This window comes from Triplophysa rosa, linkage group LG21 (genome assembly GCF_024868665.1).
Source record: "Triplophysa rosa linkage group LG21, Trosa_1v2, whole genome shotgun sequence".
NCBI classification, from domain to species: Eukaryota; Metazoa; Chordata; class Actinopteri; order Cypriniformes; family Nemacheilidae; genus Triplophysa; species Triplophysa rosa.
The window spans coordinates 17418695-17429987 of record NC_079910.1 but is presented as its reverse complement, the minus strand read 5'-3'; the positions used below and the strand labels follow the sequence as shown (position 1 = coordinate 17429987).

Genomic DNA, 11293 nt, shown 5'->3' with positions numbered 1-11293 from the left:
TCATTGCGATGGTTTCAGATCATCGCAATTATCTGCTTATAATCTGCATATTGCATATTTTAGTGTATATATTGTAACTAAAGCATGGTAATACTTTATGTAAATGTACCACCACAACACAATCACTTAAAAAAAACTAAAGCATATACCATACAAATACCTGCAGAACAATTTTATATTATTTAAGCAAATCTCAGTGTGAAAACCAGTCTACCAAAATTTCAATAACATACAAGTAAAATTTTATTGTAGTCTTGCAAGTGAGAAAAAAACAGACGGATGACTGATAGCATTTTAATGGTGGCTTCAATTCACATGATCAATTTACTTCATTTACAAGTATTTGGCAGTTGTATTATTGACATGTAAAAGCCTAAACATTAAATATATGACGACATAATTTTTTCCGATGTATTTCCAAGAAAAAGAACATAGTCTTTATATTCAGAACAATATGGTGGTTTCAATCGCTGAATCAAAAATGTATGAGAATTAAATGTCAAAGCTCAAAAACAGACAATTAATCGTCATAATCGCGAAAGCCATAAAACAGACAATTAATCGTCATAATCGCAATGATTTATCAGACAATTAATCGTCAGTCAAATTTCATAATCGTGACAGCCCTAGTCAGAAGACATGTTTTCACTTCTATCCATGTTTACACTTCTAATGTCAGACAGATGCCTCTGATCACAAACTATTAAATACATATTTCTGTCCAGAACGATTAAACGTGATTAATTCTTTTAATCTTTTTCATTTGACAAAAATATTTTGAAGTGTTTTAGGGAGTGTTGTGATGTTGACGTAATTTCTCTTGAATTCATTAATTTTTACTCAGAAATTCCTCTTAAAAGAAATTTAGTCGTTTTCTGAAAAGAATCTCACTAAAAGACAGACAAATTAGAGAAATTATGTGTCAATAGTGTTGTGGCGAATCGGCCTTGCAACACAGAAAGAAATCTCGCAGACAAAGGTTCCAGATGCGAAGAGTTCAAGCTTTATTTGCTCGAGCCAACAAATTGAAATATTCAGAGTTCATGAAGTGATCTAACAAATAATACATATCTGACTCCATACTTTATACAGAAATCTCAGGTTGTTTTTCACAGTGTTCGCCAATCAGGTTTCACATGATATCATCTTTTTTATTAGCCCGTCTCCTTCTTGTTTGCCACTATTATATTTCAATCGGGCCCACCTATCTTGCTCGCCACAGTTATCTATTCGACCTACTGTTTTAGAATTTAATCGTGGCGAGCACCTCCCAGGATTTAAAAAAGAAAAACACAGGTATCATGTGCCCTTCAAACTACACTTTCCCAGACACATCCTGGCTTATCGGACGATACATCATTCTATATTAGAAAATCCTATACAATATTAGAAAAACCACCATAATAGCTATAACCTGATTTAGATACACCCTTTTGGGCCATTTTTATTTTTTGGGATAATATGTTCATTGTTCAGATAAACACACAGTTATGAACTTTGTAATCAAAATTTTGAAAAATACCTTAAAAACAATATTGAAAAATTAAATGAGATATTTTATATAAGATTTTTTTTCAAAAATACTGTTTTTTTATGTTAGTTAGCTGTATTGTTTTTAGCTATTATGGCTTGAATCAAAACAAACCAATATCTAGTATAATAAATATATATTAATAGTATATCTCATTCTAAATAAATTTATATATATTACTTTTAAAAAATATTATTATCTGTCTTAAGTATATATATAATTAGCATACGTTAAGTATATGTTAATCATGTGCCTGACCTTGTGAACCTGTAGTGTCTGAATCGTTTTCATAAATATTCTGCACTCCATCAGCATTCTGTAAGAGAAATCTGATCAAAGAGAACTAGTGTTGTAGTACTCGAGACCGGTCTCAAGACCCTTATTTGATGGTCTTGTCTCGGTCTCGACTTAGTGGTCTCGGGATTTCATTTCAAGACCAGTCAAGACCACAACTGTGGGAATCACACTAAATTGCAGGTGTATTGTCTGATTTATGTGTTAACATCATTCATGTGATTGGATGTAAAACTTCTTGCTTTAAATGCATTCTCCACTTGTTCCTTATTTGATTCTTCTGTAACTTTGGTTACTCTTACTGCTGGTAAATGAAGAATGGGGGATTGTCTTAAAGAAATCTGTCAACAAAATGACTACACACAAAGGCCGACAATATCCGAGATGTGATTGCAAAAAAGGTACTTGTCTAGAACAAATCTGAACATTTGTGCATTTCTGAGCAACACACAGCTATTTTGCTATTGATTAGATAAAAAAGCAATAAAACTAATTAAGTCACTGAATGTTTTGTTTTGTTGAAGGTCACAGACTTAAATTTATCTTGGGTATTCACCGTTTTTTTATGTTGTGATTTTTTTTACATGCACAAAAATTGTAATATGTTACAGTAGGTGAGTGATAAAACATAAAACATCCTACACATACATTTCTGCACAATAAATCACCCAAGTTACTTCTATTATTATTTTATGACTTTTTAGTGTTTTGTGGATCTTTTGAATGAATTTTTGGTGTGCTGGTCTTGGTCTCGACTTGGTCTCGGCCTGCCTTGGTCTTGTCTTGGTCTCGACCCCGACCCCTCAAAGTCTTGGTCTGGTCTTGACACCCTCTGGTCCCGGCCTTGTCTTGGTCTCGGTTTTGGTGGTCTCGACTACAGGAGACTCAATGAAAGGATTATCTATTAATCAATGTATCCATGAAATATACATTTCTAAGGGTTTCCTTCATTAAATAACAAGATAACTTAAATCTTTAATTGTAGATAAACATGTATGTGTAAACTGTATGCTTTAGGTGAGAATTGCAGGCTCGTGATAATAACTCACTTCTCCATTGTCTCGCAGTCTCCTCTTTAGCTTGGTGTTCTCGCGCTGCAGTGTCTTATTCTGAACAGCAGAGGGAGCTCTCAGACAGGACAATTCAATCAAATCAATCTAGCTGAAAAATGGCTTAAAAACTGGTTTAGGTATTTACCTTGTGTCTCAGGGCCTCCACCACTAGGTCACGATCCCCTCCTAGACTTTCTTTCTGTTTACAAGCCTGGAAGGCGTCACCGATAACAGACACCAGCAGATGTGAGAGAGAGAGAGAAACTTCTTGCTTTGTGAGATGTAGCAGTGGAACATGTCTGCCGCGGGGTGTTTGGCTACAAAGCCGAAGATTTTGGGCTGGGTCGGATGAACTGCACAGAATGAAACAGAGGCCAGAGGGCATGTGTACAGCATGAACTGTGATAAATAGAAAGCGAAAGAGTAAACAAGGGTTACACACTGTCTTAAATATACGACAATACTCATCATGAGTCACACCTTTGTCTTGTGTTCCAGGATGTCAATGGCACTTTTGGTCAGAAACAGATGTACTTTATTTTTAGTTTTCTTCATTTTCACATCCACCTCTGCATTAGGGTTCTGAAAAACACAGTGTAGATCCAAAGATTGAATAATGTGAACATGTTTTTATGTAATGGTACAGTGACGTCTGTGGTTATATCACCTGCAGGGCTTCTACTGCGTCTGTGAGAATCTGCATCCCACCTGGACGGACCACCTCGATACGTCCCAAAAACTACACACACAACCCAGAAACCACTATGTACTGTAAGTGATGATCCCCACTATATCACCCCTTCATTGCAATAAATTAAGTAATCATTTGAAGAGGATTATTTAGTACAAATACAACGTCATATATTGACTATGGCAACAAGATGCTTTAGCTGATACTCACTTTAACTGAGAAGGATATTTCACTGTCATCATCTATGTCACTCATTTTTATCACTGTTTCACCGTCACACCTGTTTCAATAACAAAACAAAATCTGCTGTGTGGTATACAAGATTACATATTTCATATTTTACTAAAACAGCTGCACAGTATAATTACTGACACATAATATTTGTTGTCATTTTAAACATTTTTAAATTGTGACTTATAAAGAAAAAGCAAAAAAGACATAAACAGAAATAAAACAAGTTTTGTAAGATGTGCAAGACATCAGCCAATAAGAATAGGTGGAAACTTCAATATTGTCAAGTGTAAAAAGCATCTCAGGGGGAAAATAACAAAAGAACATTCCTGCAAATTTTGGGAAAACTGCACAGTAGATGTTAAAATATATGCTAAAAATTAGATGAAAATGACAACTAATAATAAGTTATATAAAACATTAAATTCATTCACCCAAACAGAAAAGTTGAAAATTTTGATATAAGCTTTTTATCCTTTTCAACTAACTTTTCAGTCCATAATTAACCAGTCGAGCAATACTGCCAGGATTCTACCTACTTCAAACTTATGCATGGATGCACACAAAGTCAAAAACTATTTTAATGCATGCACGCAAGCAACACTGTATGTCTCAAATAATAAAAATAATATTTTTTGGGGAGAAGGTAATATTAGAGCAGGATCTGTTTTGCCCAACTGCCAGGATTCTACCCCCTTCCAAATTAGGCTCGGGTGCACATACAGTCAAAAACAATTTGTTTGTTGAATGCACCTAAGCAACACAGGGTCTCATGTAGCAGTTTCTCATAATGGAACAGACAGTTTAATATTTCAAGGGCACACACATTACATGTTACACATGAAAGGATTATATTTGAGGGGGTAATATTGGGTCAGGATCTGTTTTGTCCACATGCCAGATTTCTACCCCCTTCAAACGTATGCATGATTGGACATGTATTCAAAAACAATTAGTTTGTTGCATGCACACAAGCAACACTGTGTCTCAGAAAGCAGTTACTCATAATGGCATAGACGGTTTAAAATTTTAAGGGCACACACATTACATGTTACACATATTTGAAGGGGGTAATATTAATGCAGGATCTGTTTTTCCCAACTGCCAGGATTCTACCCCTACAAATTTGCATTGATGGACATATGGTCAACAAAACAACTGATTTGATGCATGCACACAAGGTACACTGTATATTTAATGTAGCATTTCTTCATATTTACATACTGTAACTGGCAAATTGTAGCCTTTAAATGAAGCTCATTCAAGCAGGCCCAGTGGTCCAGTGGTAAGAGTATTTGATTTGTTGGCTGCAGGTTGTTGGACCGAGAATGACTTTTTTTATTTTTCTCACTCAATACACTGGAACCTTATCTGACAGCAAAACTCTTACTTGTCAGGATAAGTTCTAAAGCTATGATGGAAAGTTGAGTGATATCAGGCTGAAACTCTGAAAACCCACTTGTTGTGGTGTTAAAAATCAGCAGTTATTGTGAAACAACTATGAACTATCCATCTATCTTGGGAACGGTCTCTGACAGTAACGTTCTCAGCAGTCAGATAATATTTCCCCTGCTATAACTGGCAAATGTTAGCCTTCAAGGCTCCACATTCAAACAGGCCTCAAGAAAATGTCCCAGTGATCCAGTGAGATGAAGGTTGTTGGTTTGAGGCTGACTTTCACATTTTTATCTCATTCAATATGGGGAACCTAATCTGACAGCAAAATTCTTATTTGTCAAGATAAGTTCTCCTTCTTTGATGGAAAGTTTTGTGATATCAGGCTGAAACTCTGAGAACCTACTTGTTGTGTTGTTAAAAGTCAGCGGTGTTAATGTGAGACATGTATGAACAGAGGTTATGAATCTAATAGAACACAGGGGGAACGGTATCTGACAGTAACATTCTTAGCCATCAGAAAAAAATCAGCAGTGTTAATGAGAGACAATTTTAGTAGCCTATTTAAAATGTCTAAAAACGGAAGACAATAAACTTTCACAATTTAACGCTAATTTAATAAAAGTTTATGCAACCCAATCCAGTCTTAAGGCAGTTTGTGGCATAGGGACGGAATTTGGTATCTATTGATTCATGTCCATGGACACAAATTTCCCATTTTTCCCTGTCAGTCAGCATGGCCTATTTTTGTGTCACTCAGTATGACTTTTATCATGTCACTCATAGGGTTGCCAACTTTGTCACTTGAAATACGGGACAAAATTTGACCTGTGCAGCAGTGCTAATTAGCATATACATGACATCATTGCATCGTTTTTGCGTTTACTCGGTTTTTCTTTCTCGAGTCGTTCATCATGTTTCTTTTGTTACACTGAAAACCAGAACATTGTCCATATAAATCGTGAATCCTTCCAGCCCTTGTAAGGTCTCCGTCATTTTTCTTTGAAAAATTTCCGGGCCACTTGTTAACCCGAACGGGTCTTTCGAAGGGTCTTTTGAAGGCGTATCTGACAAAAGGGGTGATAAACGTAGTCTTTTAGTAGACTTTTCCTCGAGGGGGATTTGGTCAAATCTAGGGATGCACCGAATGTTCGGCCACCGAAAATGTTCGGCCGAAAATAGCAAAAAATGCAAGTTCAGTGTTTGGCCGAATTTGTGAAGTGGCCAAATAAATTTTACCGAACATGACTCGTGATACGATCAAGCAGCAACCAGCGCAGAGAGAGAGACACGCGTGTGCTTTATTACTGTCGCAAACATTTTGGCAGTGCGTGCGTGTGGAGCATTTTAAAGTGTCAGAGAAAGACACAGCATGGGACTTGCCGCACGGAAGTACATTTCCGAATGAAAGCGTCTTTACCGGTCGGTAACTTTACTTCAGACGGAAGCGGGCTGTCTGACAGTAGCCCCGCCGCTCGCGACATCCTTTGACATCATACAGTGGTCGCGTGCACACAGTTCCCTGTACTAAACAACTTGTCAAAGTATGTTCTGTGCATCCACGAGTGCACCTTCTGAGAGAACAGTCAGCTTTTGTGGGCGGAGTTTGGAGGAGAGACGTGAACTGAAATGGTTGTCACTCAGCATCAGTCAGAATTGCTTGCATTGGATGGTTTTTTTTCCCAAATCATTTTGCAATGTAGCCTATAATAATCCAACAGTTTTAGTTTATTCGTATTTTTAGCTTATAGGCCTAATGTGGAATGACAGTTTTTAATGAAGTGTTTTGTTGTAGGGGTACAGAGTAACTTACATTACATTCTTTTAGCAGTCAGTTATAGGCCTAATTAATATAGGCTATTCATGAAGGGAGAGGGCTCAATTTTTTGTTTGAATTTACTTTGTTTTGCTCAATTTTATATTAAGTTGTATTGTATTTTATTAAAAAGCAAGACAAATTATAAAAGCACATCTTGACTATTCAGTTTGTGCAATAGTGAAAAAAATGGCTTAATAAATAGAAGAAATGCAAAAAAACATGTTCGGTGTTCGGTATTATTCGGCCTTCGGCCAAGTGTTTCACATCATGTTCAGCTTCGGCCAAGAATTTTCATTTCGGTGCATCCCTAGTAAAATCCACTGGCTGCGTCCAGAGAGCTGAATATCTTGGCACCGGGAAGTTTAGAGATGATCTCCTCCGTTGTAGGCAAGACAAATTTCTCCCTTTTTACTGCCTTATTCAGCTTCCTCAAATTGACACAGATACGAACATCCCCATTTGGCTTGAGCACTGGGACCATGGCAGCACACCACTCGGTTGGCTCAGTCACTTTTTCAATGATGCCTTCTGTCTCCATCCGACTCAGCTCGTCTTTCACTTTAGGCAGGAGAGGAAGAGGTACTCGGCGTGACACATTCACTGCATATGTTTCAACCCCTTCCTTTAAGACGATTCTCGCATTTTCTGTTTTCAGCTTTCCTTCCTGAAGGAACACAACTTTAATCTCATTTATTCGCTTTTCTAGACCCATTTCTGTGGCTGCCGTTCTGCTTAGCAGGTTGTTTGTTTGTTTTCCTGGAAGAACATATACAAAGGCAAGAATTACTCATATCAACTGAGTCATATTTGCATGGAATTGACCCAAACACTCCAGTTTTTACCCCCAGGGGTGCTAAGGGAAGTCTGTGCTGGATACAGTTCTTTCTTTGGTACAAGCTTTTTGAACATTTCTTCACCTATCACACATGCATCTGCTCCTGTGTCAATTTTGAAGTCCAGAGGTGTCTGTCCAATTTTCGTTTGAACTGTCTATTTTTCCTCGTCTGTCTCTATATTTACAGCCCCTAAGAACATTACATTTTCCATTTGTTCCTTGATTTCATTTACGGTTTTTGTTTTGCACATTCTTTGCCAATGTCCCTTCATACTGCACTTATTACAAGAACTTTTCATCGCTGGGCACGATTCCCCTTTTGTGTGTTGTCTTTTACCACATCTGGTGCAATTTCTCTCGTTTCCACTGCAGGCGGCGCTGTTTCTCCTTGCTGCGCCTCTTGGTCTTTGTATACGTCTCGCGCCCTCTTGTGGGCCTTCTGTGTATGACCTATTGAACAAGCATTTCACTTGCATTTCACGTGTTTGCAACCCAACTTGCACTGCAATGTCCTCTGATTGCCTCACATGCTGTATCACTTCTGCTAGCATCAATGTACATACATACATACATTACATTTATGCATTTGGCAGATGCTTTTATCCAAATGGACTTACATTGCTTGATACTATACATTAGAGCCCTGCGCGGGACTGTTTTCTTAAACCCGCACCCGCCCGTTCCCGCTGAATGTATGACCAGGACCGCCCACTCCCGAAACCTGCGTGTTCCACTCCCGCCCACGCCCGCAATGTTTGTGTCCACTTCCGCCCGCTCCCACTGACTTTATCTCACAGCTTGTGAAAAATGTACACAAATACTCAGACTAAATATTTGTTTAAGTTAAAATCCAGAATAACAGACCTTAAACATGATTGCTTATAAATAAGATGAAGTAACCAATGCTAAACCAAAGCACCACACATGACAAAAACATTGGTTATTTTTTTATTAGTGTTATAAAACATTAACCGTTAAAACAAAACGGCAACTAGCAGCACCTCAGTTTTTACATGCAGGCTACATATGCACCAAACAATTAACTAGGAAATAACTTTAAGTAAGAAATTTACTTTAACATTAAGTAAATAAACACAGAGTACTTTGAAAATAGGCTATATCATTTTAACAAATTAAATACAAAACAAAATAAATAGAATGCTTCAAAAAATCTCACAGATTTCACATTCACAATAGCTTGCTTAACAGGCTAAAAGGTTAACTCTTTCCCATTTTTTTCAGTGATAATTGAGAATTGCTTCCACATGTCTGACTTGCCTTGCTTTGCTTTTGTCAAGTAAACAACAGTCTCAACTTCTTGTGTTGACTCCATTTCTACTAAATCCCACCGTTCCCCGCGGGTCTCCCGCAAAATTTTCTGACCGCCCACTCCAGCCCGCAGCAAAGGTAAAACCACCCGCGAGATTTACGTTGGGTCCCGCGGGAGCCCAAACCCAATGCAGCCCTCTACTAAACATTTGTATATGAGTATGTGCAATCCCATGACCTTGGCATTGCTAGCAGCATGCTCTAACCACTGAGCTACAGGAAAGGAACTGAGCTACAGGAAAGGAATGTAGGCATGAGCTGTAGTCTTTGGGAAAGTCTTTTATCCCTTATCCCGACTACCAGCAGATCATGGATGTGTTCATCCTTTTGTCACCAAAATCACAGTTTGCAGCAAGTTCATATAATGAGCGAATGTTCGTCTCCGCTTTCTCCCCTGGCAGCTGGTTTCTCTGATAAAAGCATGCACGCACGTGTATCAGGTTCTGTTCTGGAATGAAATACTCCTCAAATTTCGCCAGTACAACTTCAAATTTCTCTTTATCCTCTTTGTTATCAAACCTGAAAGAGGCTAATATCTTCTCTGCCTCGCTTCCCATTGCATAGACCGGAGAACTGACCTGTACAGAGTTGTGAAGTTTCGTTGCCTTTCTAAAGCGACAGAACCGCTGCTTCCATTCGGGCCATTCCAATGGATTATCGAAGGGAAATCGCTCCGGAAGGTTAAACTTTGCCATATTTCAGTCGGGTTCACTCTAAAGTTATTTTAAGCACTTCTGACACGATATCATGGCTTTAGTCAGGGAAAACAACACGCGTTGCTTGTTCAACTCGTTTTTACTCTTCCGTGCATGCTCAACATGTCAACCAATGAATCTTTACATGACGTCACATGACACACACCATCAGAGAGACTGTTTAACGCCACCACTGTTACGCCTCTCCAGTCCTCTTTTAACCACCATTTTATTTTTTCAGGGGTAACAAAATGTGTGAACTGGAAAACTCGCTAAATAAAGCGGACAGCCCAAACATAAAAACACTCCAGTTGGTTGGCTGATTGTCCTGGTGACCTGTTCATATCCTTTAAAAGGAGGAAGAACAAACATGATAAGGTGAAAGTCGGTCCCTAGCTCGGTCTGTTTACAAGAACACCTGCTGAATAGAAATGTGCTTCATCTTTCACCTGTTTTTGCTCATTTCTAAAATTTCTTATGCCAGATAACGAAACCATAGCAAAAAACTGGAGATAAAGAGTCCAAACTGAGTTTTAATGTGCTTTAAAGATAATTTAACCCAATCCATGACCTTCCAGGCAGGGGTTCTTAATCTTTCTCATTCCGGTACACTTAAAGGAGCAATGTGGGATTTTTAGAAGGATCTATTGACAGAAATGCAATATACATTTACATTTAGTAATTTAGCAGACGCTTTTATCCAAAGCGACTTACAATGAGTTTAGGAAGCAATAAGCGATATGTCGTACAGGAGCAATAATACAATAGGTGCTAATACAAAGTTACTGGTTTCAACAAAAGCTAGACCAATATCTGTTGAGAGAAAGAGAGAGGTTTTTTTTTTTTCATTTGTCAAGTATTCACAGAAGAGATGGGTTTTAAGTAGTTTTTTGAATGTTGTGAGAGATGTGGTTGACCGGACCGAGTTAGGAAGAATGTTCCACCAGGAAGGAGTTGTGAAGGAGAATGAACGGGAAAGCGATATAATATGCAAAACTTTGTTTTCAGAGGTGTATAAAGACCTTACATAATGAACCGTTATTTTTGTATTACCTTAGAATTAGCTATTTTTAGCTACACAGGGCTCTAGACTAACTTTTTGCACTGGTTGCACTGGTGCGCCAAACTTTTTTTTTTAGGTGCACCAGCACAAAAGTTAGGTGCACCCAAATTTTCGACCGCATCGCATTTAACACCGCAGTTTTACAAGTTCACTTTTTTTTTTATCGCTGTCCATATAGGCAATATTGACTTGTAAATGATTAACTAACAATCTGGTCAACATAAAGTTCTTTATTTGAAGCACAATTCTACAAGAAAGCAGGGCTCTAGACTAACACTTGAGAGAGGTGGCACTGGTGCTACCAAGTTATTCAGTTGGTGGCACCAGCCCTTAATTTGATAGCACCAGAGTCGTGGGG

At 38.1% G+C, this 11293-nt stretch overlaps 1 pseudogene; it reads right to left on the bottom strand.

The window, feature by feature from the left end:
- Positions 1–2838: 2838 nt before the first annotated feature.
- Positions 2839–3846, bottom strand: LOC130545360 (PTB domain-containing engulfment adapter protein 1-like; annotated as a pseudogene).
- Between the last annotated feature and the right edge of the window lie 7447 nt (positions 3847–11293).